The sequence below is a fragment of the Gobius niger genome (genome assembly GCF_951799975.1).
Source record: "Gobius niger genome assembly, chromosome: 22".
Lineage (NCBI taxonomy): Eukaryota > Metazoa > Chordata > Actinopteri > Gobiiformes > Gobiidae > Gobius > Gobius niger.
In genome coordinates this window covers 10054365-10070533 of record NC_136873.1, presented here as the reverse complement: position 1 = coordinate 10070533, position 16169 = coordinate 10054365, and positions in this window count along the sequence as shown.

Here is a 16169-nt window from a genome sequence, read left to right as displayed (position 1 = left end):
AGTGGAGGAGAGGAGAGTAGGGAGGAGTGGAGGAGAGGAGAGTAGGGAGGAGTGGAGGAGAGGAGAGTAGGGAGGAGTGGAGGAGAGGAGGGAGGAGTGGAGGAGAGGAGAGGAGGGAGGAGTGGAGGAGAGGAGAGTAGGGAGGAGTGGAGGAGAGGAGAGTAGGGAGGAGTGGAGGAGAGGAGGGAGGAGTGGAGGAGAGGAGAGTAGGGAGGAGTGGAGGAGAGGAGGAGAGGAGAGTAGGGAGGAGTGGAGGAGAGGAGAGTAGGGAGGAGTGGAGGAGAGGAGAGTAGGGAGGAGTGGAGGAGAGGAGGAGAGGAGAGTAGGGAGGAGTGGAGGAGAGGAGAGTAGGGAGGAGTGGAGGAGAGGAGAGTAGGGAGGAGTGGAGGAGAGGAGAGTAGGGAGGAGTGGAGGAGAGGAGGAGAGGAGAGTAGGGAGGAGTGGAGGAGAGGAGAGGAGGGAGGAGTGGAGGAGAGGAGGGAGGAGTGGAGGAGAGGAGAGTAGGGAGGAGTGGAGGAGAGGAGAGGAGGGAGGAGTGGAGGAGAGGAGGGAGGAGTGGAGGAGAGGAGAATAGGGAGGAGTGGAGGAGAGGAGAGTAGGGAGGAGTGGAGGAGAGGAGAGGAGGGAGGAGTGGAGGAGAGGAGGGAGGAGTGGAGGAGAGGAGAGTAGGGAGGAGTGGAGGAGAGGAGGGAGGAGTGGAGGAGAGGAGAATAGGGAGGAGTGGAGGAGAGGAGAGTAGGGAGGAGTGGAGGAGAGGAGAGGAGGGAGGAGTGGAGGAGAGGAGGGAGGAGTGGAGGAGAGGAGAGTAGGGAGGAGTGGAGGAGAGGAGGAGAGGAGAGTAGGGAGGAGTGGAGGAGAGGAGAGTAGGGAGGAGTGGAGGAGAGGAGAGTAGGGAGGAGTGGAGGAGAGGAGGAGAGGAGAGTAGGGAGGAGTGGAGGAGAGGAGAGTAGGGAGGAGTGGAGGAGAGGAGAGTAGGGAGGAGTGGAGGAGAGGAGGGAGGAGTGGAGGAGAGGAGAGTAGGGAGGAGTGGAGGAGAGGAGGAGAGGAGAGTAGGGAGGAGTGGAGGAGAGGAGAGGAGGGAGGAGTGGAGGAGAGGAGGGAGGAGTGGAGGAGAGGAGAGTAGGGAGGAGTGGAGGAGAGGAGAGGAGGGAGGAGTGGAGGAGAGGAGGGAGGAGTGGAGGAGAGGAGAATAGGGAGGAGTGGAGGAGAGGAGAGTAGGGAGGAGTGGAGGAGAGGAGAGGAGGGAGGAGTGGAGGAGAGGAGGGAGGAGTGGAGGAGAGGAGAGTAGGGAGGAGTGGAGGAGAGGAGGGAGGAGTGGAGGAGAGGAGAATAGGGAGGAGTGGAGGAGAGGAGAGTAGGGAGGAGTGGAGGAGAGGAGAGGAGGGAGGAGTGGAGGAGAGGAGAGGAGGGAGGAGTGGAGGAGAGGAGAGGAGGGAGGAGTGGAGGAGAGGAGAGGAGGGAGGAGTGGAGGAGAGGAGAGGAGGGAGGAGTGGAGGAGAGGAGGGAGGAGTGGAGGAGAGGAGAATAGGGAGGAGTGGAGGAGAGGAGAGTAGGGAGGAGTGGAGGAGAGGAGGGAAGAGTGGAGGAGAGGAGTCGCATTTTTGTAATTTTTATGTCATTTTTTTGGGTCAAATTTTGGTCTTTTTGTCATCAATCTTTCATCCATTTTTTAGCAATTTTTTGTCACATTTATGTCATTTTTATGTCATTTTTTTATCGAGTTTTTGTCTTTTTTTCATCCATTTTTTGTCATTTTTTCGTAAATTTTTCATCATTTTTTTGTGAGGAGGTGAGGGCAGAGGTGAGGGCAGTTGGTGAGGGCAGAGGTCCCGCCCCCGCTTTGTGAACCCGTGCCGCTCTCTCTCCACTCTCTGCCTGGTGTGATGCTGCCCTCTTGTGGCCACTGTGAAGAATCTTCTCCCTCCCTCTGGTTCCTCCTTCTGTAGAAAGTTCAGACGAGTCTCCTTCACCTTCCTCCAGGGGCGGACTGGCCATGTGTCCGTTCTGGGAGAGCACAGAGGGGCCACCGGTCTGGCCTCTCACTTTACCTTACCCTTACCCCCGGGCTTTACCCAAATCTAAAAGCTTAACCTCTGAACTCCCGCCTGAACCAAGAGGATTTTTTTCCTCACGTCATCAGAGTTTTTTCCATCATTTTTTTGTCGGGTATTCAACTCATTTTTGTAACTTTTTGGTCACATTTTTTAAAAACTTTTTTGTCACATTTTTGTCAATTTTTATGTCATTTTTTGGTAAAATTTGTGTAATTTTTTGTCAATTTTTCGTCAATTTCTTGTGACATTTTTGTGACATTTTTGCCACTTTTTCATCAAATTTTCGTCACTTTTTTGTCACATTTCCATCATTGTTTTCGTCTCAGTTTTGTCGCCATTTTTTCACCTTTTTTCACCTTTTTTCCAGAAGCTTTTGGATTGGGGTAAAGCCAAACTGGAGAAAAGGTGCTCGGTTCAGGTGGGAGTTAAGGGGTTTAAAAGAAAACAAAAATGTCCTGGAGAAGCAACAAAAAAGTGACAAAAATGCAGCGACAACGTGACAAAAAGTCACTTTTCTAGATTTTATCTTTCAAATGAGGCGTTACAGTGTCGCTCTCCAGTCCAGAAGCTTTTAGATTTGGGTAAAGCCGAACTGGAGAAAATGCTCTCGGTTAACCTCTTAACCTCCAAGTGCAGTTTCCTCAGTTCAGCTTTACCTGAATCCATCAGGTCACAGCCCAAAACTAAAACCTACAAAACTCATTTAAACTAACATTATTCCACTTTTATTTAACCTTTTTTCCCATGTTTTCTTGTTGCTTTTTCATCCTTGTTTCCGCCTTGTTTTTGTTGCTATTTTATTGTAGATTTGGGTAAAGGTGGGGCGAACAGTTGAACTACATTCTGACAGGAAAGGCTCACAGTGAAGGCAGAGAAATACATGGAGTAACACCGCCATCTAGTGGCGAACATGAAAACAGCAGCAACAGAACCTGAAGCTGTAAAGACTGTTTCACCTCCGGCTCGTGTTTGTTTTAGGGATTTTTAATTGGGTTTTCAGCCCTTTGTCACACGTGAGTCTTCCTCCAGGAGCTGCTCTACAAAAAGTGAATATCAAGCATTGGCTTAAATGACTTGAATTGAGGAAATGTTTCTTGTTTTGAGCGGTTTTCACTCATTTAGACACTTTTCCTGATCGGACCGAGTTTGCTTTGCTTGTTTGAGGACATTTCACACCAGTTCTAGGGTAAATCTCGCTTGAAATAAGAAAGTAAAATTGCCAATGAGATGAGACCAATTTTCTTTCCCCATTGGCAAAGAAAATGACCTGAAATAAGGACGAAATGTATCGAAACGAGTCAGAAACATCTCAGAACAAGTGAAATAATCCAGGACAAATGCCCAACAACTTCTTAACCAGTCAAAACAACTAAAATCTGGATTATTGTGCTCAGACTGAGATGTTTATACTGATCTAGTTCAATACTTTTTGCAGTGTGGGTCCTCCATGAGCTGGTTCCTCCAGGAGCTGGTTCCTCCAGGAGCTGGTTCCTCCAGGAGCTGCTTCCTCCACACGTGTCTTCCTCCAGGAGCTGCTTCCTCCACACGTGTCTTCCTCCAGGAGCTGCTTCCTCCACACGTGTCTTCCTCCAGGAGCTGCTTCCTCCACACGTGTCTTCCTCCAGGAGCTGCTTCCTCCACACGTGTCTTCCTCCAGGAGCTGCTTCCTCCACACGTGTCTTCCTCCAGGAGCTGGTTCCTCCATGAGCTGGTTCCTCCACACGAGTCTTCCTCCAGGAGCTGGTTCCTCCCGGAGCTGCTTCCTCCGCAGTTGAGTCTTCCTCCAGGAGCTGCTTCCTCCAGTAGCTGGTTCCTCCAGGAGCTGCTTCCTCCATGAGCTGGTTCCTCCGGGAGCTGGTTCTTCCGGGAGCTGGTTCCTCCAGGAGCTGCTTCCTCCACCCGTGAGTCTTCCTCCAGGAGCTGGTTCCAGGCGGGTGACGTAGATCTGACCTGTAAGTCTAGCACCATCTGAAATCAGTGTCCTGGTGGACGGCGGCTCCTCCTCCTGAAGGATCTTTGTCTGAAAGTCTCTCTGGTTTGTAATGAAGTCCACTCACAGATGACCGGTCTCCTCTGGTGCTCGAGTGTCCGCTGAAGGTTCTGGTCTGAAAGTCTCTCTGGATGAAGTCCACTCACAGATGACCGGTCTCCTCTGGTGCTCGAGTGTCCGCTGAAGGTTCTGGTCTGAAAGTCTCTCTGGTTTGTAAAGACGTCCACTCACAGATGACCGGTCTCCTCTGGTGCTCGAGTGTCCGCTGAAGGTTCTGGTCTGAAAGTCTCTCTGGATGAAGTCCACTCACAGATGACCGGTCTCCTCTGGTGCTCGAGTGTCCGCTGAAGGTTCTGGTCTGAAAGTCTCTCTGGATGAAGTCCACTCACAGATGACCGGTCTCCTCTGGTGCTCGAGTGTCCGCTGAAGGTTCTGGTCTGAAAGTCTCTCTGGATGAAGTCCACTCACAGATGACCGGTCTCCTCTGGTGCTCGAGTGTCCGCTGAAGGTTCTGGTCTGAAAGTCTCTCTGGTTTGTAATGAAGTCCACTCACAGATGACCGGTCTCCTCTGGTGCTCGAGTGTCCGCTGAAGGTTTCTAGCACCATGAGAAATCGGTGATGGCCTGTGGACGAGAGCAGCACCAGGAGAGACTCCGAACCAACCTTTAGATCCAAGTCCTGATGCTGTTGATGCTAATGGAACCTGAAAAGTAGCTTCTTTGCTAACTGCTAACTATGATTATCACTGGAGTATTTTATTTTTAAATGTATTGGCTTAAACTGTCCGCAGTGTCTGGAGCTTTTTCTTATTCCTTTTATATTCACTCAGAACAGTTTACTTTTTTTTTTTACTCTTTAACAGTTATTTGGTTTATTTAGATCCTCATTATTTTCTCACCTTAAAACTCCTTGTTTGCTTTTAGATTCGGGTAAAGCTGAACTGGAGTAAATGTGCTCGGTGCAGGCGGGGCTTAAGAAAAAAGTAGCAGATTTGTGAGAAAAAAGTCACAAAATTAACTAAACTAAACGTTCTATGTCATTTTTTTGTCACATTTTGTCAATTTTTTTTCACATTTTGTCAAATTTTTGTCAAATTTTTGTCAGATTTTTATCACATTTTCGTCACATTTTTGTCACATTTTTGTAATTTTTTTTGTCACATTTTGTCAAAATTTTGTCACATTTTTGTCACATTTTTGTCATTTTTTGTATATTTTTATGTCATTTTTTATCATATTTTTGGCACATTTTTTGTCACATTTTGTCACATTTTTTTGTCACATTTTTTTGTCACATTTTTGTCACATTTTGTCACATTTTTTAATCACATTTTTGTCACATTTTTGTCACATTTTTGTCACATTTTGTCATTTTTTGTCACATTTTTGTCACATTTTTGTCATTTTTTGTCACATTTTTGTCACATTTTTGTCACATTTTTGTCATTTTTTGTCACATTTTTGTCATTTTTTGTCACATTTTTGTCATTTTTTGTATATTTTTATGTCATTTTTTATCATATTTTTGGCACATTTATTGTCACATTTTGTCAAAATTTTGTCACATTTTGTCATTTTTTGCATATTTTTTTTTGTCATTTTTTTCACATTTTGTCATTTTTTTATCACATTTTTGTCATTTTTTTATCACATTTTTGTCATTTTTTTTATCACATTTTTGTCTTTTTTCACATTTTGTCATTTTTTTATCACATTTTTATCACATTTTTGTCACATTTTTGTCATTTTTTTGTCACATTTTTGTCATTTTTTTTATCACATTTTCATCACATTTTTGTCACATTTTTTTGTATATTTTTATGTCATTTTTTATCATATTTTTGTCACATTTTTTTGTATATTTTTATGTCATTTTTTATCATATTTTTGGCACATTTTTTGTCACATTTTGTCAAAATTTTGTCACATTTTGTCATTTTTTGTATATTTTTTTGTCATTTTTGTCATTTTTTTTATCACATTTTTATCACATTTTTGTCATTTTTTGTTGTTGGTTGGGCTTGTACGAAGAGCCAACGCACGTGTCAAATTCCGTCCTGTATCTTTGAAGGGTGGCGGCGAGAGGCGAAAAACAAAACTTCTATTGTCCTGCTCGTGAAGATGATCCGGAGCCATTGTGGTTTCGGTCGGCACCGAGCCCCGACTCAACCAGAGACAAGTTTGTGGAATTTAATACAAATCACAAACATCAAATATAAACATGATTATTGTTGGTTTAACAAGAGAAACAAAGAAACATTGCAAAATTGGTTGGTCAGTGGGTCAGTTGTCAGTGGGTCATTTGTCAGTGGGTCAGTTGTCAGTGGGTCAGTGGGTCAGTGGGTCAGTCGTCAGCGGGTCAGTTGTCAGTGGGTCAGTTGTCAGTCGGTCAGTGGGTCAGTTGTCAGTGGGTCAGTTGTCAGTGGGTCATTTGTCAGTGGGTCAGTTGTCAGTGGGTTAGTTGTCAGTGGGTCAGTCGTCAGTGGGTCAGTTGTCAGTGGGTCAGTGGGTCAGTTGTCAGTGGGTCATTTGTCAGTTGTCAGTGGGTCATTTGTCAGTGGGTCAGTTGTCAGTTGTCAGTGGGTCATTTGTCAGTGGGTCAGTGGGTCATTTGTCAGTGGGTCAGTTGTCAGTTGTCAGTGGGTCATTTGTCAGTTGTCAGTGGGTCAGTCGTCAGTGGGTCAGTTGTCAGTTGTCAGTGGGTCATTTGTCAGTGGGTCAGTTGTCAGCGGGTCATTTGTCAGTGGGTCAGTTGTCAGTGGGTCATTTGTCAGTGGGTCAGTCGTCAGTGGGTCAGTTGTCAGTTGTCAGTGGGTCATTTGTCAGTGGGTCAGTTGTCAGCGGGTCATTTGTCAGTGGGTCAGTTGTCAGTGGGTCATTTGTCAGTGGGTCAGTTGTCAGCGGGTCATTTGTCAGTGGGTCAGTTGTCAGTGGGTCATTTGTCAGTGGGTCAGTTGTCAGTGGGTCAGTTGTCAGTGGGTCGGTTGTCAGTGGGTCAGTTGTCAGTGGGTCATTTGTCAGTGGGTCAGTTGTCAGTGGGTCAGTTGTCAGTGGGTCAGTTGTCAGTGGGTCAGTTGTCAGTGGGTCAGTTGTCAGTGGGTCATTTGTCAGTGGGTCAGTTGTCAGCGGGTCAGTTGTTAGTGGGTCAGTTGTCAGTGGGTCAGTTGTCAGTGGGTCATTTGTCAGTGGGTCAGTTGTCAGTGGGTCAGTTGTTAGTGGGTCAGTTGTCAGTGGGTCATTTGTCAGTGGGTCAGTTGTCAGTGGGTCAGTTGTTAGTGGGTCATTTGTCAGTGGGTCAGTTGTCAGCGGGTCAGTTGTTAGTGGGTCAGTTGTCAGTGGGTCAGTTGTCAGTGGGTCATTTGTCAGTGGGTCAGTTGTCAGCGGGTCAGTTGTTAGTGGGTCAGTTGTCAGTGGGTCAGTTGTCAGTGGGTCAGTTGTCAGTGGGTCAGTTGTCAGTGGGTCAGTTGTCAGTGGGTCAGTTGTCAGTGGGTCATTTGTCAGTGGGTCAGCGGGTCAGTTGTCAGTGGGTCAGTTGTCAGTGGGTCAGTTGTCAGTGGGCAGTGGGTCAGTTGTCAGTGGGTCAGTCGTCAGCGGGTCAGTTGTCAGTGGGTCAGTTGTCAGTTGTCAGCGGGTCATTTGTCAGTGGGTCAGTTGTCAGTGGGTCATTTGTCAGTGGGTCAGTTGTCAGTGGGTCAGTTGTCAGTGGGTCATTTGTCAGTGGGTCAGCGGGTCAGTTGTCAGTGGGTCAGTTGTCAGTGGGTCAGTTGTCAGTTGTCAGTGGGTCAGTTGTCAGTGGGCAGTGGGTCAGTTGTCAGTGGGTCAGTTGTCAGTGGGTCAGTCGTCAGCGGGTCAGTCGTCAGTGGGTCAGTCGTCAGTGGGTCAGTCGTCAGTGGGTCAGCGGGTCAGTTGTCAGTGGGTCAGTTGTCAGTGGGTCAGTTGTCAGTGGGCAGTGGGTCAGTTGTCAGTGGGTCAGTTGTCAGTGGGTCAGTTGTCAGTCGTCAGTGGGTCAGCGGGTCAGTTGTCAGTGGGTCAGTTGTCAGTGGGTCAGTTGTCAGTTGTCAGTGGGTCATTTGTCAGTTGTCAGTGGGTCAGTCGTCAGTGGGTCAGTTGTCAGTGGGTCATTTGTCAGTTGTCAGTGGGTCATTTGTCAGTGGGTCAGTTGTCAGTTGTCAGTGGGTCATTTGTCAGTTGTCAGTGGGTCAGTCGTCAGTGGGTCAGTTGTCAGTTGTCAGTGGGTCATTTGTCAGTGGGTCAGTTGTCAGCGGGTCATTTGTCAGTGGGTCAGTTGTCAGTGGGTCATTTGTCAGTGGGTCAGTCGTCAGTGGGTCAGTTGTCAGTTGTCAGTGGGTCATTTGTCAGTGGGTCAGTTGTCAGCGGGTCATTTGTCAGTGGGTCAGTTGTCAGTGGGTCATTTGTCAGTGGGTCAGTTGTCAGCGGGTCATTTGTCAGTGGGTCAGTTGTCAGTGGGTCATTTGTCAGTGGGTCAGTTGTCAGTGGGTCAGTTGTCAGTGGGTCGGTTGTCAGTGGGTCAGTTGTCAGTGGGTCATTTGTCAGTGGGTCAGTTGTCAGTGGGTCAGTTGTCAGTGGGTCAGTTGTCAGTGGGTCAGTTGTCAGTGGGTCAGTTGTCAGTGGGTCATTTGTCAGTGGGTCAGTTGTCAGCGGGTCAGTTGTTAGTGGGTCAGTTGTCAGTGGGTCAGTTGTCAGTGGGTCATTTGTCAGTGGGTCAGTTGTCAGTGGGTCAGTTGTTAGTGGGTCAGTTGTCAGTGGGTCATTTGTCAGTGGGTCAGTTGTCAGTGGGTCAGTTGTTAGTGGGTCATTTGTCAGTGGGTCAGTTGTCAGCGGGTCAGTTGTTAGTGGGTCAGTTGTCAGTGGGTCAGTTGTCAGTGGGTCATTTGTCAGTGGGTCAGTTGTCAGCGGGTCAGTTGTTAGTGGGTCAGTTGTCAGTGGGTCAGTTGTCAGTGGGTCAGTTGTCAGTGGGTCAGTTGTCAGTGGGTCAGTTGTCAGTGGGTCAGTTGTCAGTGGGTCATTTGTCAGTGGGTCAGCGGGTCAGTTGTCAGTGGGTCAGTTGTCAGTGGGTCAGTTGTCAGTGGGCAGTGGGTCAGTTGTCAGTGGGTCAGTCGTCAGCGGGTCAGTTGTCAGTGGGTCAGTTGTCAGTTGTCAGCGGGTCATTTGTCAGTGGGTCAGTTGTCAGTGGGTCATTTGTCAGTGGGTCAGTTGTCAGTGGGTCAGTTGTCAGTGGGTCATTTGTCAGTGGGTCAGCGGGTCAGTTGTCAGTGGGTCAGTTGTCAGTGGGTCAGTTGTCAGTTGTCAGTGGGTCAGTTGTCAGTGGGCAGTGGGTCAGTTGTCAGTGGGTCAGTTGTCAGTGGGTCAGTCGTCAGCGGGTCAGTCGTCAGTGGGTCAGTCGTCAGTGGGTCAGTCGTCAGTGGGTCAGCGGGTCAGTTGTCAGTGGGTCAGTTGTCAGTGGGTCAGTTGTCAGTGGGCAGTGGGTCAGTTGTCAGTGGGTCAGTTGTCAGTGGGTCAGTTGTCAGTCGTCAGTGGGTCAGCGGGTCAGTTGTCAGTGGGTCAGTTGTCAGTGGGTCAGTTGTCAGTGGGTCAGTTGTCAGTGGGTCAGTTGTCAGTGGGTCAGTCGTCAGTGGGCAGTGGGTCAGTTGTCAGTGGGTCAGTTGTCAGTGGGTCAGTCGTCAGTGGGCAGTGGGTCAGTTGTCAGTGGGTCAGCGGGTCAGTTGTCAGTGGGTCAGTGGGTCAGTCGTCAGTTGTCAGTGGGTCAGTCGTCAGTGGGTCAGTTGTCAGTCGTCAGTGGGTCAGTCGTCAGTGGGTCAGTCGTCAGTGGGTTAGTCGTCAGCGGGTCAGTTGTCAGTGGGTCAGTTGTCAGTGGGTCAGTTGTCAGTCGTCAGTGGGTCAGCGGGTCAGTTGTCAGTGGGTCAGTTGTCAGTGGGTCAGTTGTCAGTGGGTCAGTTGTCAGTGGGTCAGTTGTCAGTGGGTCATTTGTCAGTGGGTCAGTTGTCAGTGGGTCAGTTGTCAGTGGGTCAGTCGTCAGTGGGCAGTGGGTCAGTTGTCAGTGGGTCAGTTGTCAGTGGGTCAGTCGTCAGTGGGTCAGTTGTCAGTGGGTCAGTCGTCAGTGGGCAGTGGGTCAGTTGTCAGTGGGTCAGTTGTCAGTGGGTCAGTTGTCAGTGGGTCAGTTGTCAGTGGGTCAGTTGTCAGTGGGTCAGTTGTCAGTGGGTCAGTCGTCAGTGGGCAGTGGGTCAGTTGTCAGTGGGTCAGTTGTCAGTGGGTCAGTCGTCAGTGGGCAGTGGGTCAGTTGTCAGTGGGTCAGCGGGTCAGTTGTCAGTGGGTCAGTGGGTTAGTTGTCAGTGGGTCAGTTGTCAGTGGGTCAGTTGTCAGTGGGTCAGTTGTCAGCGGGTCAGTTGTCAGTGGGTCATTTGTCAGTGGGTCATTTGTCAGTGGGTCAGTTGTCAGTGGGTCAGTTGTCAGTGGGTCAGTTGTCAGTGGGTCATTTGTCAGTGGGTCAGTCGTCAGTGGGTCAGCGGGTCAGTTGTCAGTGGGTCAGTTGTCAGCGGGTCAGTTGTCAGTGGGCAGTGGGTCAGTTGTCAGTGGGTCAGTCGTCAGTGGGTCAGTTGTCAGCGGGTCAGTTGTCAGTGGGTCATTTGTCAGTGGGTCATTTGTCAGTGGGTCAGTTGTCAGTGGGTCAGTTGTCAGTGGGTCATTTGTCAGTGGGTCAGTTGTCAGCGGGTCAGTTGTCAGCGGGTCAGTTGTCAGTGGGTCAGTGGGTCAGTTGTCAGTTGTCAGTGGGTCAGTTGTCAGTGGGTCATTTGTCAGTGGGTCAGTTGTCAGTGGGTCAGTTGTCAGCGGGTCATTTGTCAGTGGGTCAGTTGTCAGCGGGTCAGTTGTCAGTGGGTCAGTGGGTCAGTTGTCATTTGTCAGTGGGTCAGTTGTCAGTGGGTCATTTGTCAGTGGGTCAGTTGTCAGTGGGTCAGTGGGTCAGTTGTCAGTGGGTCAGTTGTCAGTGGGTCAGTTGTCAGTGGGTCATTTGTCAGTGGGTCAGTTGTCAGTGGGTCAGTTGTCAGCGGGTCATTTGTCAGTGGGTCAGTTGTCAGTGGGTCATTTGTCAGTGGGTCAGTTGTCAGTGGGTCATTTGTCAGTGGGTCAGTTGTCAGTGGGTCATTTGTCAGTGGGTCAGTTGTCAGTGGGTCAGTTGTCAGTGGGTCGGTTGTCAGTGGGTCAGTTGTCAGTGGGTCATTTGTCAGTGGGTCAGTTGTCAGTGGGTCAGTTGTCAGTGGGTCAGTTGTCAGTGGGTCAGTTGTCAGTGGGTCAGTTGTCAGTGGGTCATTTGTCAGTGGGTCAGTTGTCAGCGGGTCAGTTGTTAGTGGGTCAGTTGTCAGTGGGTCAGTTGTCAGTGGGTCATTTGTCAGTGGGTCAGTTGTCAGTGGGTCAGTTGTTAGTGGGTCAGTTGTCAGTGGGTCATTTGTCAGTGGGTCAGTTGTCAGTGGGTCAGTTGTTAGTGGGTCATTTGTCAGTGGGTCAGTTGTCAGCGGGTCAGTTGTTAGTGGGTCAGTTGTCAGTGGGTCAGTTGTCAGTGGGTCATTTGTCAGTGGGTCAGTTGTCAGCGGGTCAGTTGTTAGTGGGTCAGTTGTCAGTGGGTCAGTTGTCAGTGGGTCAGTTGTCAGTGGGTCAGTTGTCAGTGGGTCAGTTGTCAGTGGGTCAGTTGTCAGTGGGTCATTTGTCAGTGGGTCAGCGGGTCAGTTGTCAGTGGGTCAGTTGTCAGTGGGTCAGTTGTCAGTGGGCAGTGGGTCAGTTGTCAGTGGGTCAGTCGTCAGCGGGTCAGTTGTCAGTGGGTCAGTTGTCAGTTGTCAGCGGGTCATTTGTCAGTGGGTCAGTTGTCAGTGGGTCATTTGTCAGTGGGTCAGTTGTCAGTGGGTCAGTTGTCAGTGGGTCATTTGTCAGTGGGTCAGCGGGTCAGTTGTCAGTGGGTCAGTTGTCAGTGGGTCAGTTGTCAGTTGTCAGTGGGTCAGTTGTCAGTGGGCAGTGGGTCAGTTGTCAGTGGGTCAGTTGTCAGTGGGTCAGTCGTCAGCGGGTCAGTCGTCAGTGGGTCAGTCGTCAGTGGGTCAGTCGTCAGTGGGTCAGCGGGTCAGTTGTCAGTGGGTCAGTTGTCAGTGGGTCAGTTGTCAGTGGGCAGTGGGTCAGTTGTCAGTGGGTCAGTTGTCAGTGGGTCAGTTGTCAGTCGTCAGTGGGTCAGCGGGTCAGTTGTCAGTGGGTCAGTTGTCAGTGGGTCAGTTGTCAGTGGGTCAGTTGTCAGTGGGTCAGTTGTCAGTGGGTCAGTCGTCAGTGGGCAGTGGGTCAGTTGTCAGTGGGTCAGTTGTCAGTGGGTCAGTCGTCAGTGGGCAGTGGGTCAGTTGTCAGTGGGTCAGCGGGTCAGTTGTCAGTGGGTCAGTGGGTTAGTTGTCAGTGGGTCAGTCGTCAGTGGGTCAGTTGTCAGTCGTCAGTGGGTCAGTCGTCAGTGGGTCAGTCGTCAGTGGGTTAGTCGTCAGCGGGTCAGTTGTCAGTGGGTCAGTTGTCAGTGGGTCAGTTGTCAGTCGTCAGTGGGTCAGCGGGTCAGTTGTCAGTGGGTCAGTTGTCAGTGGGTCAGTTGTCAGTGGGTCAGTTGTCAGTGGGTCAGTTGTCAGTGGGTCAGTCGTCAGTGGGCAGTGGGTCAGTTGTCAGTGGGTCAGTTGTCAGTGGGTCAGTCGTCAGTGGGCAGTGGGTCAGTTGTCAGTGGGTCAGCGGGTCAGTTGTCAGTGGGTCAGTGGGTTAGTTGTCAGTGGGTCAGTTGTCAGTGGGTCAGTTGTCAGTGGGTCAGTTGTCAGCGGGTCAGTTGTCAGTGGGTCATTTGTCAGTGGGTCATTTGTCAGTGGGTCAGTTGTCAGTGGGTCAGTTGTCAGTGGGTCAGTTGTCAGTGGGTCATTTGTCAGTGGGTCAGTCGTCAGTGGGTCAGCGGGTCAGTTGTCAGTGGGTCAGTTGTCAGCGGGTCAGTTGTCAGTGGGCAGTGGGTCAGTTGTCAGTGGGTCAGTCGTCAGTGGGTCAGTTGTCAGCGGGTCAGTTGTCAGTGGGTCATTTGTCAGTGGGTCATTTGTCAGTGGGTCAGTTGTCAGTGGGTCAGTTGTCAGTGGGTCATTTGTCAGTGGGTCAGTTGTCAGCGGGTCAGTTGTCAGCGGGTCAGTTGTCAGTGGGTCAGTGGGTCAGTTGTCAGTTGTCAGTGGGTCAGTTGTCAGTGGGTCATTTGTCAGTGGGTCAGTTGTCAGTGGGTCAGTTGTCAGCGGGTCATTTGTCAGTGGGTCAGTTGTCAGCGGGTCAGTTGTCAGTGGGTCAGTGGGTCAGTTGTCATTTGTCAGTGGGTCAGTTGTCAGTGGGTCATTTGTCAGTGGGTCAGTTGTCAGTGGGTCAGTGGGTCAGTTGTCAGTTGTCAGTGGGTCAGTTGTCAGTGGGTCATTTGTCAGTGGGTCAGTTGTCAGTGGGTCAGTTGTCAGCGGGTCATTTGTCAGTGGGTCAGTTGTCAGTGGGTCATTTGTCAGTGGGTCAGTTGTCAGTGGGTCAGTGGGTCAGTTGTCAGTTGTCAGTGGGTCAGTTGTCAGTGGGTCATTTGTCAGTGGGTCAGTTGTCAGTGGGTCAGTTGTCAGCGGGTCATTTGTCAGTGGGTCATTTGTCAGTGGGTCATTTGTCAGCGGGTCATTTGTCAGTGGGTCATTTGTCAGTGGGTCAGTTGTCAGTGGGTCAGTTGTCAGTGGGTCAGTTGTCAGTGGGTCAGTTGTCAGTGGGTCATTTGTCAGTGGGTCATTTGTCAGTGGGTCAGTTGTCAGTGGGTCAGTTGTCAGTTGTCAGTGGGTCAGTTGTCAGTGGGTCATTTGTCAGTGGGTCAGTTGTCAGTGGGTCAGTTGTCAGTGGGTCAGTTGTCAGTGGGTCAGTGGGTCAGTTGTCAGTTGTCAGTGGGTCAGTTGTCAGTGGGTCATTTGTCAGTGGGTCAGTTGTCAGTGGGTCAGTTGTCAGTGGGTCAGTTGTCAGTGGGTCAGTTGTCAGTGGGTCAGTTGTCAGCGGGTCAGTCGTCAGTGGGTCAGTCGTCAGTGGGTCAGTTGTCAGCGGGTCATTTGTCAGCGGGTCAGTTGTCAGTTGTCAGTGGGTCAGTTGTCAGTGGGTCATTTGTCAGTGGGTCAGTTGTCAGTGGGTCAGTTGTCAGCGGGTCAGTCGTCAGTGGGTCAGTCGTCAGTGGGTCAGTCGTCAGTGGGTCAGTCGTCAGTGGGTCAGTCGTCAGTGGGTCAGTTGTCAGCGGGTCAGTTGTCAGTCGTCAGTGGGTCAGTTGTCAGTTGTCAGTGGGTCAGTTGTCAGTGGGTCAGTCGTCAGTGGGTCAGTCGTCAGTGGGTCAGTCGTCAGTGGGTCAGTTGTCAGTGGGTCATTTGTCAGTGGGTCAGTTGTCAGTGGGTCAGTTGTCAGCGGGTCATTTGTCAGTGGGTCAGTTGTCAGTGGGTCATTTGTCAGTGGGTCAGTTGTCAGTGGGTCAGTTGTCAGTGGGTCAGTTGTCAGCGGGTCAGTCGTCAGTGGGTCAGTCGTCAGTGGGTCAGTCGTCAGTGGGTCAGCGGGTCAGTTGTCAGTGGGTCAGTTGTCAGTGGGTCAGTCGTCAGTGGGCAGTGGGTCAGTTGTCAGTGGGTCAGCGGGTCAGTTGTCAGTGGGTCAGTGGGTTAGTTGTCAGCGGGTCAGTTGTCAGTGGGTCAGTCGTCAGTGGGTCAGTTGTCAGCGGGTCAGTCGTCAGTGGGCAGTGTGTCAGTTGTCAGTGGGTCAGTTGTCAGCGGGTCAGTTGTCAGTGGGTCAGTTGTCAGTGGGCAGTGGGTCAGTTGTCAGTGGGTCAGTTGTCAGTGGGTCAGTTGTCAGTGGGCAGCGGGTCAGTTGTCAGTGGGTCAGTTGTCAGTGGGTCAGTCGTCAGTGGGTCATTTGTCAGCGGGTCAGTGGGTCAGTTGTCAGTGGGTCAGTTGTCAGCGGGTCAGTTGTCAGTGGGTCAGTTGTCAGCGGGTCAGTGGGTCAGTTGTCAGAGGGTCAGTTGTCAGTGGGTCAGTCGTCAGCGGGTCAGTCGTCAGTGGGTCAGTGGGTCAGTTGTCAGTGGGTCAGTCGTCAGCGGGTCAGTCGTCAGTGGGTCAGTGGGTCAGTTGTCAGTGGGTCAGTTGTCAGTGGGTCAGTCGTCAGCGGGTCAGTCGTCAGTGGGTCAGTGGGTCAGTTGTCAGTGGGTCATTTGTCAGTGGGTCAGTTGTCAGTGGGTCAGTTGTCAGTCGTCAGTGGGTCAGTTGTCAGTGGGTCAGTTGTCAGTGGGTCATTTGTCAGTGGGTCAGTTGTCAGCGGGTCATTTGTCAGTGGGTCAGTTGTCAGTGGGTCATTTGTCAGTGGGTCAGTTGTCAGTGGGTCATTTGTCAGTGGGTCAGTCGTCAGCGGGTCAGTCGTCAGTGGGTCAGTCGTCAGTGGGTCAGTCGTCAGTGGGTCAGTTGTCAGTGGGTCAGTTGTCAGCGGGTCATTTGTCAGTGGGTCAGTTGTCAGTGGGTCAGTTGTCAGCGGGTCAGTTGTCAGTGGGTCAGTTGTCAGCGGGTCAGTTGTCAGCGGGTCAGTTGTCAGTGGGTCAGTTGTCAGTGGGTCAGTTGTCAGTGGGTCAGTCGTCAGTGGGTCAGTTGTCAGTGGGTCAGTTGTCAGTGGGTCAGTTGTCAGTGGGTCAGTTGTCAGTGGGTCAGTCGTCAGTGGGTCAGTTGTCAGTGGGTCAGTTGTCAGCGGGTCAGTTGTCAGTGGGTCAGTTGTCAGTGGGTCAGTTGTCAGTGGGTCAGTCGTCAGTGGGTCAGTTGTCAGTGGGTCAGTTGTCAGTGGGTCAGTTGTCAGTGGGTCAGTTGTCAGTGGGTCAGTCGTCAGCGGGTCAGTCGTCAGTGGGTCAGTTGTCAGTGGGTCAGTTGTCAGTGGGTCAGTTGTCAGTGGGTCAGTTGTCAGTGGGTCAGTCGTCAGTGTGTCAGTGGGTCAGTTGTCAGTGGGTCAGTCGTCAGTGGGTCAGTCGTCAGTGGGTCAGTTGTCAGTGGGTCAGTTGTCAGCGGGTCAGTTGTCAGTGGGTCAGTCGTCAGCGGGTCAGTCGTCAG